The 20,786-nt window shown below is 45.8% G+C and overlaps 1 pseudogene; it reads right to left on the bottom strand.

Moving 5' to 3' along the window:
- Positions 1 to 1,799: 1,799 nt before the first annotated feature.
- Positions 1,800 to 7,330, bottom strand: LOC148398528 (janus kinase and microtubule-interacting protein 3-like; annotated as a pseudogene).
- Positions 7,331 to 20,786: the final 13,456 nt, after the last annotated feature.

The raw sequence follows: 20,786 nt of genomic DNA on the forward strand, positions 1-20,786 counted from the left end.
TGAATTACAACTTTGGATCTTATATTACTTTGCAACAATCTACTCGGTGACAGATTAGGCAGTATAATCACATATGTTAACTTCAGTGCCCACACTGTATTTATTTATGGTTATTTGTTAAATCAAGTACTGTTAGACATGAAATAGGAAGTGTTTAACATAAATGTTATGGCTACTCACCATTGTAGCTCGCTCCTGGTCAATGATATGAGCCTCTTCTTGCAGTGGAAAACTTGCAGCCAACAAACACCGTGGAACCTAAAGGAATGAAATTAAACATTAACATTTCGCCCGGACCAACATTCACACGTACAACGCAACGCGGCTACACTTCTGCTATTACAAACGTAAATCTCCTTAAACACAACGAGTGTTACTTACCGTGTACGCTCTAGGCAAAATTGGATGTGATGCAATTCCAAATCTATCTGAAACGGCAGTTAAAAGTAGAGTTACATCAAGTTTTCTTTTTTAATCAACACAATCATTTACAACCGTTGACCAGAAAGAATCGTCGAAATTCGACGTCCCCCACAAACGCCACGCTCACTCGCTTTTCAGGGCAACAAAAGTACTTCTTTTTAAAAACGATGAGTTGTACTTACCGTGTACGCTCTGGACGGTCCAGTTGCAAGCAGAAAATAAAAATATTTCTCTTGTTAGTCGTATGTTACCATCCGCTGTGTCTTTGTCAACATCGCCGCCATTTTCCTACTTCCTGCTGCGAGCCACGCCCACGGATTTAAATTTGGGCGGAAGCTCTTTCCATTGGCGTCGTTTTCGCGTATAGCAAATCCGATTGGTTGGGAAGGGGGCACGGTTATGCAGCCGAGGAGTCCTGTGATCGGTGGGATGTAAAGTAGGCGTCGACGTCACGTCCGCGTCACGTGACCACGACGTGGCAGACGTCAAATAGCAACCGCTGTTTTGTTTAGTAGACTTACAGTTGTTATGCATTGACATAATGGCGCACACACCAAATAGATTTAAATAAATTAAATAATTCTTCTGCCCACTCTCTTTTAAACAAGTTAACTCTCCCCGCGGATTTGAATTCCGGCGAAAGTTACGCCCATCGACGTCACGTATGTCACGTGACCACGACGTGGCAGATGTCATATAGCAACCGCTGTTTTGTTTAGTAGATTTACAGTTGTTATGCATTGGCATAATGGTGTGCACTCAAAATAGATTTAAATAAATTAAATATTTCTTCTGCCTACTCCCTTTTAAACAAGTTAACTCTGCCCACGTCCATTGACGTCTTGTCTGCGTCACGTGACCACGACGTAGCGACGTCATATAGTAACCGCTGTTTTGACCAGTAGACTTAGTTATTATGCGTTGACATAATGGCGCACTGGTTAGCATGGCCACCTCTTAAGCATGATGATGCGGGTTCGACGCCTGATCAATGTTAGCATGGAGTGAGCTGAAGTGCATGGCGCTGAAGATTTGAATCTTTGAAATGCGCTGAGGTCTGACATATCAGGCAGAATGGTTTGCCATCACGTTCAACAAAAAATAGAAACTTTCCCACTCTGATTAAAACGTCCTGTGTTCATCTACGTATTTTCGTTTTGCTGTGCATCTTTTCCCTGCCATTTCGAGAGCCCAATTGACACTCATAGTTTAAAGAAATGTGTTTGCCCATCCTACTTTGTGGAATTTCACCACATGCGCTTTTGACCAAAATACCAAATTGAACTCAAGTGAAGCCAACACGCACAACCCCCCCCCCCCCCCCCCACACACACACACACACACACAAATGTTGATATGAACATAAAAGAGCCGCATGCGGTTCGGGAGTTGCGGCTTGGCCAAACCTGTACTATACAACTTTATTTGTATAAAATTTTCACAACAGCTGTCACACAAACAAAGCGGGAAAAACCGAAGACGTGCGTGTTCCGCCCACGCTGGATTTATTTGCACCTTTGAAAAGACACCGTATTGCCGCAGATGTGGCAAAGAGTACTTTTGGGCATCTGAGACGGAAGGATGTCCAAAGCATCACGTCACCTGCTCTGGTAGGCATGGTGGTGGGACGTTGAGGTCAACCGCTTTGGGGTTGGCTGACTCTTTGATCGCAGGATGCCACACACTTGAAGACAGAAGCAGAAAAGCAGAGCTAAATGCAAAATGTACTCACCGGTGACTCCAATTTTTTTCCCCCCTGAAGAAACAGCTGGACGGGTGGCCCCGGCTGGCCAGTGGGACTCTTGTTATTCTGACCCTTTTTAGTGCGCGTTTGGGGCAACAACGGTTTTTTGTGGCGCTCTCTTCTGGTTCAAAAGTGCCCTGCATGTGAATTTGCTTTTCCTGCCTTCTGATTGGATGAGCGCCGGTGTGACGCGGTGCCTCTGTCACCGTGGCGGGGGGTATACGTTGGCATCGGAGCGTCTGCCAACGTCTGAGACCGGCTGGCAGTGTATCGGAGGTGTCGAGTGCGGTGCCGCTGGAGCTCACTCACCAGCTGGTGTTAGGGCCACAGAATGAAGGCCAAGGAGAAGAATAGAAAGAGAAAGAGAAACTTCTCCTCCAATTGTTTGATTTGTCTCTTCTGAGCTTCGATGAATTCTTTCAGCTCTTTGTTCCTCTAGGACGGACAAATGGAAAGTGGCATTCAAAAGCCAGTAAGCGTGCAAGTAAGTGCCGGGCTGGCTTTGGGCCCTTACCTGTTGCGCGCTGTGCAGCAGATCCATTCTCTCTTGGAGGATGCAAGCGTCGCGCTCCCTCAACTCGCACATCAGGGCTCGCTTCCATTGGTCCACGGCGCTCCTAAGCTCTTCTCTCTGATCCGCCGTCAGCACGTCATTCACGCCAGCGTGGCTGGCTTTTTCGCCGTCCGTGGCGGGGCAGTCCCGCTGCGGTAGCGCCTCGTACAACATGGCCTCCAGCTCCAGGATCCTCTGGGCCGCAATCCTCGTCCATCAGTGGTCCGGCGGGAGATTTGAGGGCGGCTTACCTTATGAGCCTGGTCCATGGAACACTTCCTGAAGTCCAACTCTTCATCCAGGTAGCCCTTCTGCTTGCAGAACATATCCTAGCACAGCTCAAGGTCAGAATTGTTGGGGCACATTGCCGGAGTTCCCCTTGGCTGATGTCGCGTGTCTGTCTACCTTCTCACTTTCAATGTCCAACATCTTCTGTTGAAGTGCTGACTTGGTCTCTTTGATGTATTCTAACCACTGAGGAAAGGCTGCTGTCACATAAGCAGAATGCGAGAGCGTGCGTGGACGTGCGCGTTACCTTCTCGGCTAGGGTGAGAAGGGTCCTGGCGTGAATCACGACCACCTGCTCCTCGTTGGTGAGATTCTGCAAGAGCCCAAAGGCACAGCGTCAACAAGCTTCTTTCAGCGCAAAGCCTTCCAAAAGTCACATTTGAGCCGCCGAGTCTCGTGGAGTGCGAACATAAGGAGTTCGACATACACTTACGGCGTTATAGCCCAGGATGTCCAGCTTCTTCATCAGATCACTGATGACGATGTCCGGGGGAAAGGCGCAAGGAGCAATGTAAGGTGTTCTGGGACCTCGGGTTAAGGTTAGGGTTGCGAGGGACGCCTTACGTACGCTCACGCCCTCGGCCTCGCAGTAGATCTGCAAAGGGCTGAGGCCGTCTGGGAAACGGACTTGCAGAAACTTCAAGACGGGGGAGCGCCACTCCCTCTCCTGAAAGGCAGAGGCATGCATCCGTCCGTCCGTCCGTCCGTCCGTCCGTCACATCTCTGGCCTCAACACGCTTGTGCGAGTCTTCCCACCTCCAGCTCCAGGATGCGGAACTCAAGCAGTTCGTTTTGGTCTCGGATATCCTGGATGTGCTCTTTCAGACGCGCTTCTTCCGCCTCCATCCGCCTGACCTGAAAAGACAGTCAGACCTCATCTGCGGGGCTTCCCGACAGGTGTGACGCCAAGCGACTCCGCCCAGCGCCTTTCTTTCCGTCACCTTTTCGGCCAACTGCTGATTGCTCTGACGCAGCAGCTGCTTCTCCTCCACCCACTTGACATTCTAGAAGAGACAAACGCGTGGACAGCTTTGGAATGTTGTGTCATTTTCATCCACAAATTCTTTGGTTGACTGGAAAATGACATTTGCTTTTCTCCGCATTTTCCCAGCCACGTTCGGGGGGGGGGGGGGGGGGGGGTTGGTCCAGTAATGCCAGACGGATGAGTGACTGAAGAATGTAGCTATTTTGTCTGAGAAAAAGGTGTGCTCATTGATGAGCTTACCTGTCCTTGTTGCTTCAGCGCTGACTCCAGATCTGCTACTCTGCTTTGATAGTGACCCATTTCTACCATCAGCTTTTCTCTGGTCTGAAAGGAGGAGGAGGGAGGCTCCTCCTCCTCCTTTCAGACCAGAGAACACCCGAGGCTGGGTGAGAACGGGGAGGCTGCGACCCGGCCGGGGGTTGCGGGAAGGGGCGCCACCTTGATCTCCTTCTCGGCGTCGTAGTCCCCTTTCGCTGGTCTGGGCTAGCAGAGCGTAGGCTCGTTGCAGCGCTTGATATTCTTGCGTCAGCTGGCGGTAGCGAAGCTCCGCCTCTTCATGCACACACCAATGCAACACAGCACTAGTACCAGAATCAGTCAGACCGGCGACAAAGCACCCGCGACGCAAAGACGAGTCCGATTCCAGGCTGAAGAGGAATGTTTGGTGCCAATACGCTGGCAGAAATGGCGGGCTACCTCTTCGGGTTCCGTGTCGGGGGTTCTGTCGGTGTGAAAAGACAAGGACGATCCGTCCGAGTCCACCAACACGTCTTCGTCGTAGCCGTAAAATGTTTCGATGACCTGCGGGCGCGGAAGCGAACATCTCTCTGAACAAACTGAAGCGACACCTCACGATGAATCGACGAGAGGAACGATAGCGAGAAAAAGGCCATTTCATCTTGCGCAACACCAAGCAGCCGCAAACAAACAGACTCACCTTGCAGGACCTCACGCTTTGTTCCTCCTCAGAGATTCTCGACGTCGGTATCGTAGCAGCAAATCTCTCTCCTGTCGACACAAATAATCCGCCTTTGAGATTCTTTGGATGCAAAGGGAACGAACGGCTCCGGCGCAGAAACAAACGCGACTCACAATGACATTTCTGACATGAGCTCCTGTCTCCAGAGCCTGAAAAACACGTCACCGGCGATGATTGGAGGGACGCTCGTCTTTTCCAAAAGTGACAACTACAGGGTGTGTCAGGGTTTTCCAGATTATCTTTATCGTATCATTGTGTTGCTTTGACTTTGACTGCGACCTGTAATAAATAATATTATTTATCCCTTATTTATCCCTATCGCTTATCCCTTCCTACACAAAGTCGTAAAACACCCCTTGCTATGTTTTGACTAGAGGTCAAGGGCTTCCTCTATTCAATCCACTCTTACACCCACCCTGTTTCTCTTAATTAAAATGCTCGTGCAGGAGCCGAGAGTCAGACTTCATTCGTACAACGGATGGACTCTCCACCTGCAGGTGTCCAAAAGAACTTACTTGTCTCCCGTGTGGTTCTTGCAAAATAAGTTGGAGCGAGCGCAACTCTAACAGGGTGCATTTTGCCACTAGCTGCCTACGGACAATGACGTCGCGCTCGCGGCTCATGGTTGACGGGCTGAGCAGCCGGGCAAGTCCGTCGTTTTCAGCGCACAGCGAGTGGCAAAGGCGCTGACAAAACGGGAGCTTTGAGCTGCTGAAAACGGCAAAACAAGTCTAAAGCGTGTTCAAACGCGTGCGCACAATGCTCCTGCTTGAAAGGTCGGAATTTAAGGGGCCAATTTTTTGGATGGCGGCCGCCGGCCAAGCTTTGGACGGAAAAGGTTTCCTGGCGACAGCGAGCGAGCGCGGCGCTGCCGTACGTGCACCGAGTCGCCTGCCTGAATACCTTGGACAAGTCGTCGATGATGTGCCGCTGCTCCACAACTTGAAGGAACTCCATTTCACCGTCCTGCTGGCCGCAACCGCGGTCCAGGTCATTGAGCGAACTAGGCCTTCTCTGTGGAACACAAATGCAGTGGACTCTGTTGGCACGCCGCCGTTGTCCGCGTCGACTTACCAAGCTTGCCATCTCCTCGTTCTCCTGGGTGACAAAGCGCACTTTGTTTTCAAGGCGACACAGCACCAGCGAGAGTTCTTCATTCTTCCTGCTCAGGCGTTTGTTTTTGTACAGGAGTGGCAGAAACTGGCTTTCTGTTTCTCTCAGTCGCTTTAGCTGCAAGCATGAAGTGCGGGATGTGAAAGACGCACAACACGCGGGCCAGAACGTATCCATTCCTTTTGCATCGGTTTGAACGGAATCGTGGCTTTGGCTCCCAATAAAAGACATCTACCAGGCAACCGACTCGCCGCGCCGCTCAACTAATAAGCAAGCGCAATGGGTGCCTCGCTGGATGGCGCGCATCAAACGTAGCGCAAACCTTCAAGCGTGCCGTCAATAAATTACCAGTTCATTGCGCTCTTCAGAAAGCAGGGCGTTTCGATCCTCCAGTTTCCTGATGACTGCGCTGAGCTCAGCGATTTTCAGATGAAACCGTCGCGTGTCCCGATCCTCCTGAGACTGAAAACGCCCCGCAACACACACACACAAGCACTCGTTCAAAGTTCAAAACTGTTTTTGTGCTACCTTCCTCCAGCAACGAACTAAGTCATGCGTACTGCAAGTGTGTGATGAGGTGGCTTACGCAATGAAGAGGATTGCTAGTAGCGGCGTTGACCCCACTTCCAGGGTAGTTTAGGCCCGCCCTTTGGGAATCCCTCAGGGCAGCGATCTGCTGCTCGGCAGCCTGAGTCTGCAGCTGAAGGCGGTGGACGTGGCCGGCCCCAGGGCTTCATCCAAAACACTAACCGCTCTGTCTTTCAGCTTGATCTCATCCGTCTGGATGTACAAACGGGGAGCGCTCAGGCAGGCGGGCAAACTCATTTGCCAGAATTGTGACAAAAACAAAGAGAGCAACCGGCCAATTTTTTTCTTGAATCGACTAGAACACCTTTGCTGTGACAAAAGCGAAGCGAGCAACCGGACATTTTCTTCTTGTGAAATAGAATAGAATAGAATGCCTTAGGTGTCATTGCACTGCAGGTATACAACGAAATTGGGAACATAGCCACGCACCGCGCATCTGATCAGTCCTACCAGTCGGCGGATCTCCCTCTCGCAGTCTCTCTTGGTTCGGCTCAGCTCCTCCCGATGCTGGTGATGAGCCGATCGGAGCTCGGCCGCTCGGGACTGCCAGGCCTGCTGGGCCGCTGCCAGGGCTTCTTCCGCGCTCCTGGTGGAGGCGACACCGCTCGGTCTCCCGACACCGCCGCGTCTCCTCCACCTCCGCCAGCAAAGCGCCCCCCCTCCTCACCTGAGCAGACATTGCGCCACACCGGGCCGTTGAGACCGCAACGGAGCGCCGCGACGCTTACTGGGGACAAGCTACACAATACGGTAGCGGCCGCATCGAAGCCCGACGTGGCGTGCCGATAGTCAGACACGGATAGAGCGGATCACCTTGTCCATGGAGCCGTCCCTCAGGCTGAGGACCAAGGCATTCAGTCGCTGGATCTCTCCATCTTTGATTTTGATCACTCTCATCAGCTCCATTTCATGCTGCCGCAGTAATGTCTCCCTGGTAATGGCTAACTCTTTCTGCTTCTCCTCATGGAGTTTGCTTTTGAGTTCCGTCATGGCGGCGGTGGCACGGTGGTGCTCCGCCCGCAGGTCCTGACTTCTCTCTCTCTCCAGACAGCTGACCTGACATGACTTAGACTTAGACAAACTTTATTGTCATCTTGTCTGCACATGGTGCATACAAAACGAAATTCCGTTGCATACGTCTTACAACAAAGTAGTGATATTGCAGTTGAATAGAAGTAACATATCCTATGAAAATATATATATATACATATATACTATATATATATATATATATATATATATATTAAAAATAAGTATAAAGTGCAGCAGTGATAATTATGCAATAGTGCAAGTAGGCAAAACAGTATTCAAGAGTGTGCAGAGGAATGCTAAACCATGTATTAAACTTCTATTTAAAGGGTTTATACAAGTTCAGTAAAGTTGGTAGTGCGAGATAGTGCAAGATAGAGGTCCGTAGTGTCATAAAGTACAGTTCTGTGAATGTGTGATGCAGAGTTCAGTTTAGAGCTCAACAGTTCTAGTGTTCAACAGTCTGATGACAGCAGGGAAAAAGCTGTTGCAGAACCTGGTGGACCTGCAGCGGATGCTGCAAACCTCTTCCCAGAGGGCAGCAGGGAGAACAGTCCATGGTGGGGGTGTGATGGGTCATTGATGATGTTACGGGCACGGGACATGCAGCGCTGAGATGAAATGTCCTGAATGGAGGGAAGAGGAGCCCCTATGATCCTCTCTGCTGTCCTCACCACTCTCCTCACGTTCTTCCAATCGGAGGCGGTGCAGCCTCCACACCACACAGAGAGACAGCTTGTCAGAATGCTCTCTATGGTGCTCCTGTAGAACGTCCTCATGATGGGTGGGGGCAGGTGGGCTCTCCTCATCCTCCGCAGGAAGTACAAGCGCTTCTGTGCCCTCTTGACCAGTGCCGTAGTGTTCATAGTCCAGGTGAGGTCTTCTGTGATGTGGACCCCCAGGAATTTGGTGGTGCTGACCACCTCCACAGCTGAGCTGTTGATGATCAGTGGAGCGTGGTGAGGCTGTTTTTTCCTGAAGTCGACGATGATCTCCTTCATCTTCTCCTCATTCAGGATCAGGCTGTTTTCTCTGCACCAGCCCACCAGCTGCTCCACCTCCTCTCTGTAGTCCAGGTCGTTGTTGTCTCTGATGAGCCCCACCACCGTTGTGTCGTCTGCTGACTTCACGATGTGATTGGTGGTGAACCTGAGGACGCAGTCGTGTGTCATCAGGGTGCACAGCAGGGGGCTCAGGACGCAGCCCTGAAGGGAGCCTGTGCTGAGGGTGATGACATCAGAGGTGTTCTGTCCGACCCGGACTGACTGAGGTCTGTTGGTGAGGAAGTCTAGCAGCCAGTTGCGAAGGGGGGTGTTGAAGCCCAGGTGTTCCAATTTTCCTACCAGATGCTGTGGGATGATGGTGTTAAACGCTGAGCTGAAGTCCAGGAACAGCCTCCGCACATGGGTGTTCTTCTCCTCCAGGTGAGCCAGGCTCAGGTGAAGAACGGAGGAGATGGCGTCCTGAGTGGAGCGGTTTTGCCGGTCGGCAAACTGGAACGGGTCAAATAATAGGGGGAGTCTGGAAACGATGTGACCTTTAAGCAGCCTTTCGAAGCACTTCATCATAACCGGAGTCAGTGCAACAGGCCGGTAATCATTAAATGAGGTGATTTGAGGTTTCTTCGGCACCGGAATGATGGAGGCAGTCTTAAAGCACGCCGGCACTGTGGCTTGGCCCAGCGAGGTGTTAAAAATGTCTGTGATGACCCCAGCCAGATGACTTGCACATTCCCTGAACACACGCCCAGGAATGTTGTCGGGGCCAGGGGCCTTACAGGGGTTGACTCTCCTCAGGGTCTTCAACACATCGGCGGAGTCAAGGCAGAGTACCTCCTCTTCCTGATGGGGGACAGTTTTAACTGCTGGAGTGCCGTTTAGTGCCTCGAACCTCCCAAAGAAGTTATTTAGACCATTTAGAAAGTCAGCATCAACTACACCCACCGGGGGGGGGGAGGGTGAGTTGTAGTCTGTAATCGCCCGTATGCCTTGCCACATACTCCTGATGTTTTTGACGTCGTGGAAACGATCCTGAAATTTTCGACTGCGGTCTCGCTTCGCTATCCTGATGGCACGGTTCAAGTTGGCTCTCGCTGTCCTCAGTGTCTCCTTGTCGCCAGACTTGAAGGCAGAGTTCCACGCTCGTAGCGTTTGACGTACCTCCTCAGTCATCCAGGGTCGTTGGTTGCCCCGGGTGATGATATTCTTAGTGGTGCTGACGTCCTCGGTGCATTTGTTGATGTAGGCTGACACAGTCATGGCACACGCATGTCTAATCTACATCGGGAAAACTGGGAGGGAGGGAGGCAGGCAGGGAGGCAGGCAGGGAGGCAGGCAGGGAGGCAGGCAGTGTCTGTCTGTTGAGGTTTTCACCTTGTTCTTCTCCTGCTGAAGTTCTAACTGGACGTCCATCAGTTTGGTTCTCAGCTCGTCATTGGCGGCCTGAAGGGCGTCCGTTCGCTCCGCCTTGGCCCGCCCTGCCGGAGCTCGTTTGGACATCTCTTCCTCGAGTCTCGCCCGGTCGTCAGTCAGAGATCACAACATTTGTACCTGGAGAGCACAAACGCAGCGCTGTTTTCCACTGGCTTCGAACTCAACTTCAATCGGTACCGTAACTTACAACATCATAAACATAGAACTAGCTTGACTTATTCATTGAATAAATGCATTTGGTTCTTCAAAACTGCATCACGCAACATAGCGTGACCGAGACGGCCGTTATCCACCTGCGTGAAGTTATTTGGTGAAATGAATGAGATGTTTAAGACACCATCGTTCTGTCTCTATGTAGATGAAGGTAAATAATCGATTGCTGAAGGTCCAAAGGTGTTGTGATAAACAAATAAACATATTAGTGATTAGTGACATATTTGTGATAAACATATTAGGCAGGATAATCACATATGTTAACGTGACTGCCCACACTGTATTTATTTATGGTTATTTGTTAAATCGAGTACTGTTAGACATGAAATAGGAAGTGTTTAACATAAATGGAAGACGAAAGGGGTACTCACCATTGTAGCTCCTGCTGGTCAATGATACGAGCCTCTTCTTGCAGTGGAAAACATACAGCCAACAAACACCGTGGAACCTAAAGGAATGAAATTAAACATTAACATTTAGCCTCAACCAACATTCACAGATACAACGCAACGCAAACTACACAAACGTAAATCTTTTTAAACACAATGAGTTGTACTTACCGTGTACGCTCTAGACGGTCCACTTGCAAGCGGAAAATAAAGATATTTCTGTTGATAATCGTCGTGTTTGTATCCGGTGTCTCGCTCAAGGCCATTGCGCCCACAGATTTGAATTTTGGCGAGAGTTCAGCCTATTGACGTCATTTCCGCGGTGTAATACCCGCATATCTGAAACGGCAAAGTTAAGAGTAGAGTTAAATAAAGTTTTTAGTCAACGCAATAATTTACAACCGTTGACCAGTCGAAATAATCGTCGAAATTTGGCGTCTGTGGCTGGAAGCAGACGCCGAGTTCGACATTCCTCCCAAACGCCACACTCCCTCGCTTTTCAGGGCTAAAAAAAAACAGTTGTAATTACCTTGTACGCTCTAGACGGTCAAGTTGCAAGTTGAAAACAAAAATATTTGCCTTGTTAGTCATCGTGTTACTAACAGCTGTGTCTTGTTTGCCAGAACTGCCGCTTTCCTACTTCCTGTTGCAAGCCACGCCCACGGATTATAATTTTGCCGTGAGTTCCGCCTATTGACGTCATGTCCGCGTCACATGACTGCGACGTAATATTATCTAAAACTGTTTGTGCGGTATTGTGTTGTTCTGTGCGGTATTGTGTTATTCTGTGCGGCGTCGTGTTGTTCTGTGCGGCGTCGTGTTGTTCAGTGCGACGTCGTGTTGTTCAGTGCGGCATGGTGTTGTTCAGTGCGGCATGGTGTTGTTCAGTGCGGCATGGTGTTGTTCAGTGCGGCATAATGTTGTTCAGTGCGGCATAATGTTGTTCAGTGCGGCATGGTGTTGTTCAGTGCGGCATGGTGTTGTTCAGTGCGGCATGGTGTTGTTCAGTGCGGCATAATGTTGTTCAGTGCGCCATAATGTTGTTCAGTGCGGCATGGTGTTGTTCAGTGCGGGATGGTGTTGTTCAGTGCAGGATGGTGTTGTTCAGTGCGGCATGGTGTTGTTCAATGCGGCATGGTGTTGTTCAGTGCGGGATGGTGTTGTTCAGTGCGGCATGGTGTTGTTCAGTGCGGCATAATGTTGTTCAGTGCGGCATGGTGTTGTTCAGTGCGGCATGGTGTTGTTCAGTGCGGCATGGTGTTGTTCAGTGCGGCATGGTGTTGTTCAGTGCGGAATGGTGTTGTTCAGTGCGGCATGGTGTTGTTCAGTCCGGGATGGTGTTGTTCAATGCGGGATCGTGTTGTTCAGTGCGGGGTGGTGTTGTTCAGTGCGGGATGGTGTTGTTCAGTGCGGCATGGTGTTGTTCAATGCGGCATGGTGTTGTTCAGTGCGGGATGGTGTTGTTCATTGCGGCATGGTGTTGTTCAGTGCGGCATGGTGTTGTTCAGTGCGGCATGGTGTTGTTCAGTGCGGCATGGTGTTGTTCAGTGCGGCATAATGTTGTTCAGTGCGGCATGGTGTTGTTCAGTGTGGAAAGGTGTTGTTCAGTGCAGGATGGTGTTGTTCAGTGCGGCATGGTGTTGTTCAATGCAGGATCGTGTTGTTCAGTGCAGCATAATGTTGTTCAGTGCAGCATGGTGTTGTTCAGTGCGGCATGATGTTGTTCAATGCGGCATGGTGTTGTTCACTGCGGGATGGTGTTGTTCAATGCGGGATCGTGTTGTTCAGTGCGGCATAATGTTGTTCAGTGCAGCATGGTGTTGTTCAGTGCGGCATGGTGTTGTTCAGTGCGACATAATGTTGTTTAGTGCGGCATAATGTTGTTCAGTGCGGCATAATGTTGTTCAGTGCGGCATGGTGTTGTTCAGTGCGGCATGGTGTTGTTCAGTGCGGCATGGTGTTGTTCAGTGCAGGATGGTGTTGTTCAGTGCGGCATGGTGTTGTTTAATGCGGCATGGTGTTGTTCAGTGCGGGATGGTGTTGTTCAGTGCAGGATGGTGTCGTTCAGTGCGGCATGGTGTTGTTCAGTGCGGAATGGTGTTGTTCAGTGCGGCATGGTGTTGTTCAGTGCGGCATGGTGTTGTTCAGTGCAGGATGGTGTTGTTCAATGCGGGATCGTGTTGTTCAGTGCGGCATGGTGTTGTTCAGTGCGGCATGGTGTTGTTCAGTGCGGCATAATGTTGTTCAGTGCGGCATGGTGTTGTTCAGTGCGGCATGGTGTTGTTCAGTGCGGCATGGTGTTGTTCAGTGCGGCATGGTGTTGTTCAGTGCGGCATAATGTTGTCCAGTGCGCCATAATGTTGTTCAGTGCGGCATGGTGTTGTTTAGTGCGGGATGGTGTTGTTCAGTGCAGGATGGTGTTGTTCAGTGCGGCATGGTGTTGTTCAATGCGGCATGGTGTTGTTCAGTGCGGGATGGTGTTGTTCAGTGCGGCATGGTGTTGTTCAGTGCGGCATAATGTTGTTCAGTGCGGCATGGTGTTGTTCAGTGCGGCATGGTGTTGTTCAGTGCGGCATGGTGTTGTTCAATGCGGCATGGTGTTGTTCAGTGCGGGATGGTGTTGTTCAGTGCGGCATGGTGTTGTTCAGTGCGGCATAATGTTCAGTGCGGCATAATGTTGTTCAGTGCGGCATGGTGTTGTTCAGTGCGGGATGGTGTTGTTCAGTGCAGGATGGTGTTGTTCAGTGCGGCATGGTGTTCAGTGCGGGATGGTGTCTTTCAGTGCGGCATGGTGTCGTTCAGTGCGGCATGGTGTCTTTCAGTGCGGCATGGTGTCGTTCAGTGAGGCATGGTGTATTTCAGTGCGGCATGGTGTTGTTTAGTGCGGCATGGTGTTGTTCAGTGCGGGATGGTGTTGTTCAGTGTGGCATGGTGTTCAGTGCGGCATGGTGTTGTTCAGTGCGGTATCGTGTTGTTCAGTGCGGTATCGTGTTTCTCAGTGCGGTATCGTGTTGTTCAGTGCAGTATCGTTGTGTTGTTCGTATTGTGTTTAACACTTAGCCTCTAACACTTAGCCTCTAACACTTAGCCTCTAGCATCTAGAAGGTAAATAAATAGGAAGGAAGGACTCACCGGTGACGTCTTCGCCCACGTCCAAGCGTTGTACTTTGTATTTTCATCCTTCTGACAGTGGAAAACATAGCCAACAAACACCGTGGAACCTAAACGAATGAAAGAAAACTATCATTTGGCCACAACCAACATTCACAGATACAACACAATGTGACGTGCGGGGTTGAGGTTAAAGGTTGAGTGAAGGGCCCTCGTTTTAAACTACTTTTTTGAAAAGGATTGGGAACAAGTAAGACGTATTTAATTTATTTAATGGGAAGTAGTAAGAGCTATTGAATTTAATCTATGTATTATATTCTATTGTATTGTATTCTGTTGTATTCTTTTGGATTGTATTCACACTAACCCCACTAAAACTTCAGCCCACAAAAACTCGCCTCTGGCGCCTAGCCTCTGGCACTTAGCCTCTAACACTTAGCCTTTAACACTTAGCCTTTAACACTTAGCCTTTAACACTTAGCCTAGAAGGTGAATAAATAGGGTTAAAGGTTGAGTGAAGGGACCTCGTTTTAAACTACTTTTTTGTAAAGGAGTGGGAACAAGTAAGACGTATTTAATTTATTTAATGGGAAGTAGTAAGACTTATTAAATTTATTTAATCTACTTTTCTTCCCAGGCAAAATTTGATGTGCTGCAATTCCAAATTTCCAAAGTGAATGAAGGAATGAAGTCCTTTAAATTATGATTTTGTATAAATACTAGGCATTAACACAAAATCGACGGCACAAAATGGGCAGACTTTACTTGTTTGAAAAGGACTGGTTACAAGACAGACTTTTTTAATTTATTTAATGGGAAGAAGACTTATTTAGTTTAATTGATCTATTTTTGTTCCCTGGCAAAATTCGATTTGCTGCAATTCCAAATTTCCAAAGTGAATGAAGGAAAGAAGTCGTTTAAATTATGATTTTGTTTAAATACTAGGCATAGACACAAAATCTACGGCACAAAATGGGCAGACTTTACTTGTTTGAAGAGGACTGGTTACAAGACAGACTTTTCTGATTTATTTAATGGGAAGAGGACTTATTTAGTTTATTTAATCTATTTTTGTTCCCTGGCAAAATTGGATTTGCTGAAATTGTATTTTGCCAAATCTCGATTTGAGACCTGATAGGAAGTATTAAACGCTTAGTTAAATCAATACAAGTTGGTAAGAAGAGCGAGTAATGTTGGTTGAACCGATGAATGAAGGTTGAAAGCAATTTAAATTATGACTTTGTATAAATACTAGATATTAACAGAACATCTACTGCGCAAAATGGGCAGAGTTTACTTGTTTGAGAAGGAGTGGCTTATTCAAAACTAAGATTTATGTAATCTGTTTGTTCCCAGGCAAAATTGGATGTGATGCAATTCCAAATTTCACCACATGATGGTGCCCAATTTTGACTTCATAGGACATATTAAACACTTAGCTTGTTATTATGTTCAAGGTAATCAGATTTGTTTATCATTCTAATGGCCTCTTCAAAACTATTCTGGATTACTACTTTGGATCTATTCTACATTACTTGGCAACAACATACTCTGTAACAGATTAGGCAGTATAATCACATATGTTAACTTGAGAGTGCCCACACTCAATCTACTTATCGTGATGTGTTAAATCAATTACTGTTAGACATTATTTGTCTGATAATCTACCAAATCTTTGAATTGAAGAATTTGTGATTTAATTAATAGCTTGTTCGGGGTAATCAGACTTGTATATAATTCTAATGGCCTTCTTTTGAAAACTATTCTGAATTACAACTTTGGATCTTATATTACTTTGCAACAATCTACTCGGTGACAGATTAGGCAGTATAATCACATATGTTAACTTCAGTGCCCACACTGTATTTATTTATGGTTATTTGTTAAATCAAGTACTGTTAGACATGAAATAGGAAGTGTTTAACATAAATGTTATGGCTACTCACCATTGTAGCTCGCTCCTGGTCAATGATACGAGCCTCTTCTTGCAGTGGAAAACTTGCAGCCAACAAACACCGTGGAACCTAAAGGAATGAAATTAAACATTAACATTTCGCCTCGACCAATTTTCACACGTACAACGCAACGCGGCTACACTTCTGCTATTACAAACGTAAATCTCCTTAAACACAATGAGTGTTACTTACCGTGTACGCTCTAGACGGTCCAGTTGCAAGCAGAAAATAAAGATATTTCTGTTGATAATCGTCGCTGCTCAGTGGCTCACGGCCATCGCGCCAACAGATTTGAATTTTGGCGGAGGTTCGGGCAATTACGTCATATCCACGGCACATGACTGCGACGTAATACCCGCTTATCTGAAACGGCAGTTAAAAGTAGAGTTACATCAAGTTTTCTTGGAACCTAAACGAATGAAAGAAAACTATCATTTGGCCACAACCAACATTCACAGATACAACACAACGTGCGGGGTTGGGGTTAAAGATTGAGTGAAGGGCCCTCGTTTTAAACTACTGTTTTGAAAAGGAGTGGGAACAAGTAAGACGTATTTAATTTATTTAATGGGAAGTAGTAAGACTTATTAAATTTATTTAATCTACTTTTCTTCCCAGGCAAAATTTGATGTGCTGCAATTCCAAATTTCCAAAGTGAATGAAGGAATGAAGTCCTTTAAATTATGATTTTGTATAAATACTAGGCATTAACACAAAATCGACGGCACAAAATGGGCAGACTTTACTTGTTTGAAAAGGACTGGTTACAAGACAGACTTTTTTAATTTATTTAATGGGAAGAAGACTTATTTAGTTTAATTGATCTATTTTTGTTCCCTGCCAAAATTCGATTTGCTGCAATTCCAAATTTCCAAAGTGAATGAAGGAAAGAAGTCGTTTAAATTATGATTTTGTTTAAATACTAGGCATAGACACAAAATCTACGGCACAAAATGGGCAGACTTTACTTGTTTGAAGAGGACTGGTTACAAGACAGACTTTTCTGATTTATTTAATGGGAAGAGGACTTATTTAGTTTATTTAATCTATTTTTGTTCCCTGGCAAAATTGGATTTGCTGAAATTGTATTTTGCCAAATCTCGATTTGAGACCTGATAGGAAGTATTAAACGCTTAGTTAAATCAATACAAGTTGGTAATAAGAGCGAGTAATGTTGGTTGAACCGATGAATGAAGGTTGAAAGCAATTTAAATTATGACTTTGTATAAATACTAGATATTAACAGAACATCTACTGCGCAAAATGGGCAGAGTTTACTTGTTTGAGAAGGAGTGGCTTATTCAAAACTAAGATTTATGTAATCTGTTTGTTCCCAGGCAAAATTGGATGTGATGCAATTCCAAATTTCACCACATGATGGTGCCCAATTTTGACTTCATAGGACATATTAAACACTTAGCTTGTTATTATGTTCAAGGTAATCAGATTTGTTTATCATTCTAATGGCCTCTTCAAAACTATTCTGGATTACTACTTTGGATCTATTCTACATTACTTGGCAACAACATACTCTGTAACAGATTAGGCAGTATAATCACATATGTTAACTTGAGAGTGCCCACACTCAATCTACTTATCGTGATGTGTTAAATCAATTACTGTTAGACATTATTTGTCTGATAATCTACCAAATCTTTGAATTGAAGAATTTGTGATTTAATTAATAGCTTGTTCAGGGTAATCAGACTTGTATATAATTCTAATGGCCTTCTTTTGAAAACTATTCTGAATTACAACTTTGGATCTTATATTACTTTGCAACAATCTACTCCGTGACAGATTAGGCAGTATAATCACATATGTTAACTTCAGTGCCCACACTGTATTTATTTATGGTTATTTGTTAAATCAAGTACTGTTAGACATGAAATAGGAAGTGTTTAACATAAATGTTATGGCTACTCACCATTGTAGCTCGCTCCTGGTCAATGATACGAGCCTCTTCTTGCAGTGGAAAACTTGCAGCCAACAAACACCGTGGAACCTAAAGGAATGAAATTAAACATTAACATTTCGCCTCGACCAATTTTCACACGTACAACGCAACGCGGCTACACTTCTGCTATTACAAACGTAAATCTCCTTAAACACAATGAGTGTTACTTACCGTGTACGCTCTAGACGGTCCAGTTGCAAGCAGAAAATAAAGATATTTCTGTTGATAATCGTCGCTGCTCAGTGGCTCACGGCCATCGCGCCAACAGATTTGAATTTTGGCGGAGGTTCGGGCAATTACGTCATATCCGCGGCATTTGACTGCGACGTAATACCCGCTTATCTGAAACGGCAGTTAAAAGTAGAGTTACATCAAGTTTTCTTGGAACCTAAACGAATGAAAGAAAACTATCATTTGGCCACAACCAACATTCACAGATACAACACAACGTGCGGGGTTGAGGTTAAAGATTGAGTGAAGGGCCCTCGTTTTAAACTACTGTTTTGAAAAGGAGTGGGAACAAGTAAGACGTATTTAATTTATTTAATGGGAAGTAGTAAGACTTATTAAATTTATTTAATCTACTTTTCTTCCCAGGCAAAATTTGATGTGCTGCAATTCCAAATTTCCAAAGTGAATGAAGGAATGAAGTCCTTTAAATTATGATTTTGTATAAATACTAGGCATTAACACAAAATCGACGGCACAAAATGGGCAGACTTTACTTGTTTGAAAAGGACTGGTTACAAGACAGACTTTTTTAATTTATTTAATGGGAAGAAGACTTATTTAGTTTAATTGATCTATTTTTGTTCCCTGCCAAAATTCGATTTGCTGCAATTCCAAATTTCCAAAGTGAATGAAGGAAAGAAGTCGTTTAAATTATGATTTTGTTTAAATACTAGGCATAGTCACAAAATCTACGGCACAAAATGGGCAGACTTTACTTGTTTGAAGAGGACTGGTTACAAGACAGACTTTTCTGATTTATTTAATGGGAAGAGGACTTATTTAGTTTATTTAATCTATTTTTGTTCCCTGGCAAAATTGGATTTGCTGAAATTGTATTTTGCCAAATCTCGATTTGAGACCTGATAGGAAGTATTAAACGCTTAGTTAAATCAATACAAGTTGGTAAGAAGAGCGAGTAATGTTGGTTGAACCGATGAATGAAGGTTGAAAGCAATTTAAATTATGACTTTGTATAAATACTAGATATTAACAGAACATCTACTGCGCAAAATGGGCAGAGTTTACTTGTTTGAGAAGGAGTGGCTTATTCAAAACTAAGATTTATGTAATCTGTTTGTTCCCAGGCAAAATTGGATGTGATGCAATTCCAAATTTCACCACATGATGGTGCCCAATTTTGACTTCATAGGACATATTAAACACTTAGCTTGTTATTATGTTCAAGGTAATCAGATTTGTTTATCATTCTAATGGCCTCTTCAAAACTATTCTGGATTACTACTTTGGATCTATTCTACATTACTTGGCAACAACATACTCTGTAACAGATTAGGCAGTATAATCACATAGGTTAACTTGAGAGTGCCCACACTCAATCTACTTATCGTGATGTGTTAAATCAATTACTGTTAGACATTATTTGTCTGATAATCTACCAAATCTTTGAATTGAAGAATTTGTGATTTAATTAATAGCTTGTTCGGGGTAATCAGACTTGTATATAATTCTAATGGCCTTCTTTTGAAAACTATTCTGAATTACAACTTTGGATCTTATATTACTTTGCAACAATCTACTCGGTGACAGATTAGGCAGTATAATCACATATGTTAACTTCAGTGCCCACACTGTATTTATTTATGGTTATTTGTTAAATCAAGTACTGTTAGACATGAAATAGGAAGTGTTTAACATAAATGTTATGGCTACTCACCATTGTAGCTCGCTCCTGGTCAATGATATGAGCCTCTTCTTGCAGTGGAAAACTTGCAGCCAACAAACACCGTGGAACCTAAAGGAATGAAATTAAACATTAACATTTCGCCCGGACCAACATTCACACGTACAACGCAACGCGGCTACACTTCTGCTATTACAAACGTAAATCTCCTTAAACACAACGAGTGTTACTTACCGTGTACGCTCTAGGCAAAATTGGATGTGATGCAATTCCAAATCTATCTGAAACGGCAGTTAAAAGTAGAGTTACATCAAGTTTTCTTTTTTAATCAACACAATCATTTACAACCGTTGACCAGAAAGAATCGTCGAAATTCGACGTCCCCCACAAACGCCACGCTCACTCGCTTTTCAGGGCAACAAAAGTACTTCTTTTTAAAAACGATGAGTTGTACTTACCGTGTACGCTCTGGACGGTCCAGTTGCAAGCAGAAAATAAAAATATTTCTCTTGTTAGTCGTATGTTACCATCCGCTGTGTCTTTGTCAACATCGCCGCCATTTTCCTACTTCCTGCTGCGAGCCACGCCCACGGATTTAAATTTGGGCGGAAGCTCTTTCCATTGGCGTCGTTTTCGCGTATAGCAAATCCGATTGGTTGGGAAGGGGGCACGGTTATGCAGCCGAGGAGTCCTGTGATCGGTGGGATGTAAAGTAGGCGTCGACGTCACGTCCGCGTCACGTGACCACGACGTGGCAGACGTCAAATAGCAACCGCTGTTTTGTTTAGTAGACTTACAGTTGTTATGCATTGACATAATGGCGCACACACCAAATAGATTTAAATAAATTAAATAATTCTTCTGCCCACTCTCTTTTAAACAAGTTAACTCTCCCCGCGGATTTGAATTCCGGCGAAAGTTACGCCCATCGACGTCACGTATGTCACGTGACCACGACGTGGCAGATGTCATATAGCAACCGCTGTTTTGTTTAGTAGATTTACAGTTGTTATGCATTGGCATAATGGTGTGCACTCAAAATAGATTTAAATAAATTAAATATTTCTTCTGCCTACTCCCTTTTAAACAAGTTAACTCTGCCCACGTCCATTGACGTCTTGTCTGCGTCACGTGACCACGACGTAGCGACGTCA

Source organism: Syngnathus floridae, chromosome 5, assembly GCF_059516105.1.
Source record: "Syngnathus floridae isolate MCC-2025c chromosome 5, RoL_Sflo_1.0, whole genome shotgun sequence".
Lineage (NCBI taxonomy): Eukaryota > Metazoa > Chordata > Actinopteri > Syngnathiformes > Syngnathidae > Syngnathus > Syngnathus floridae.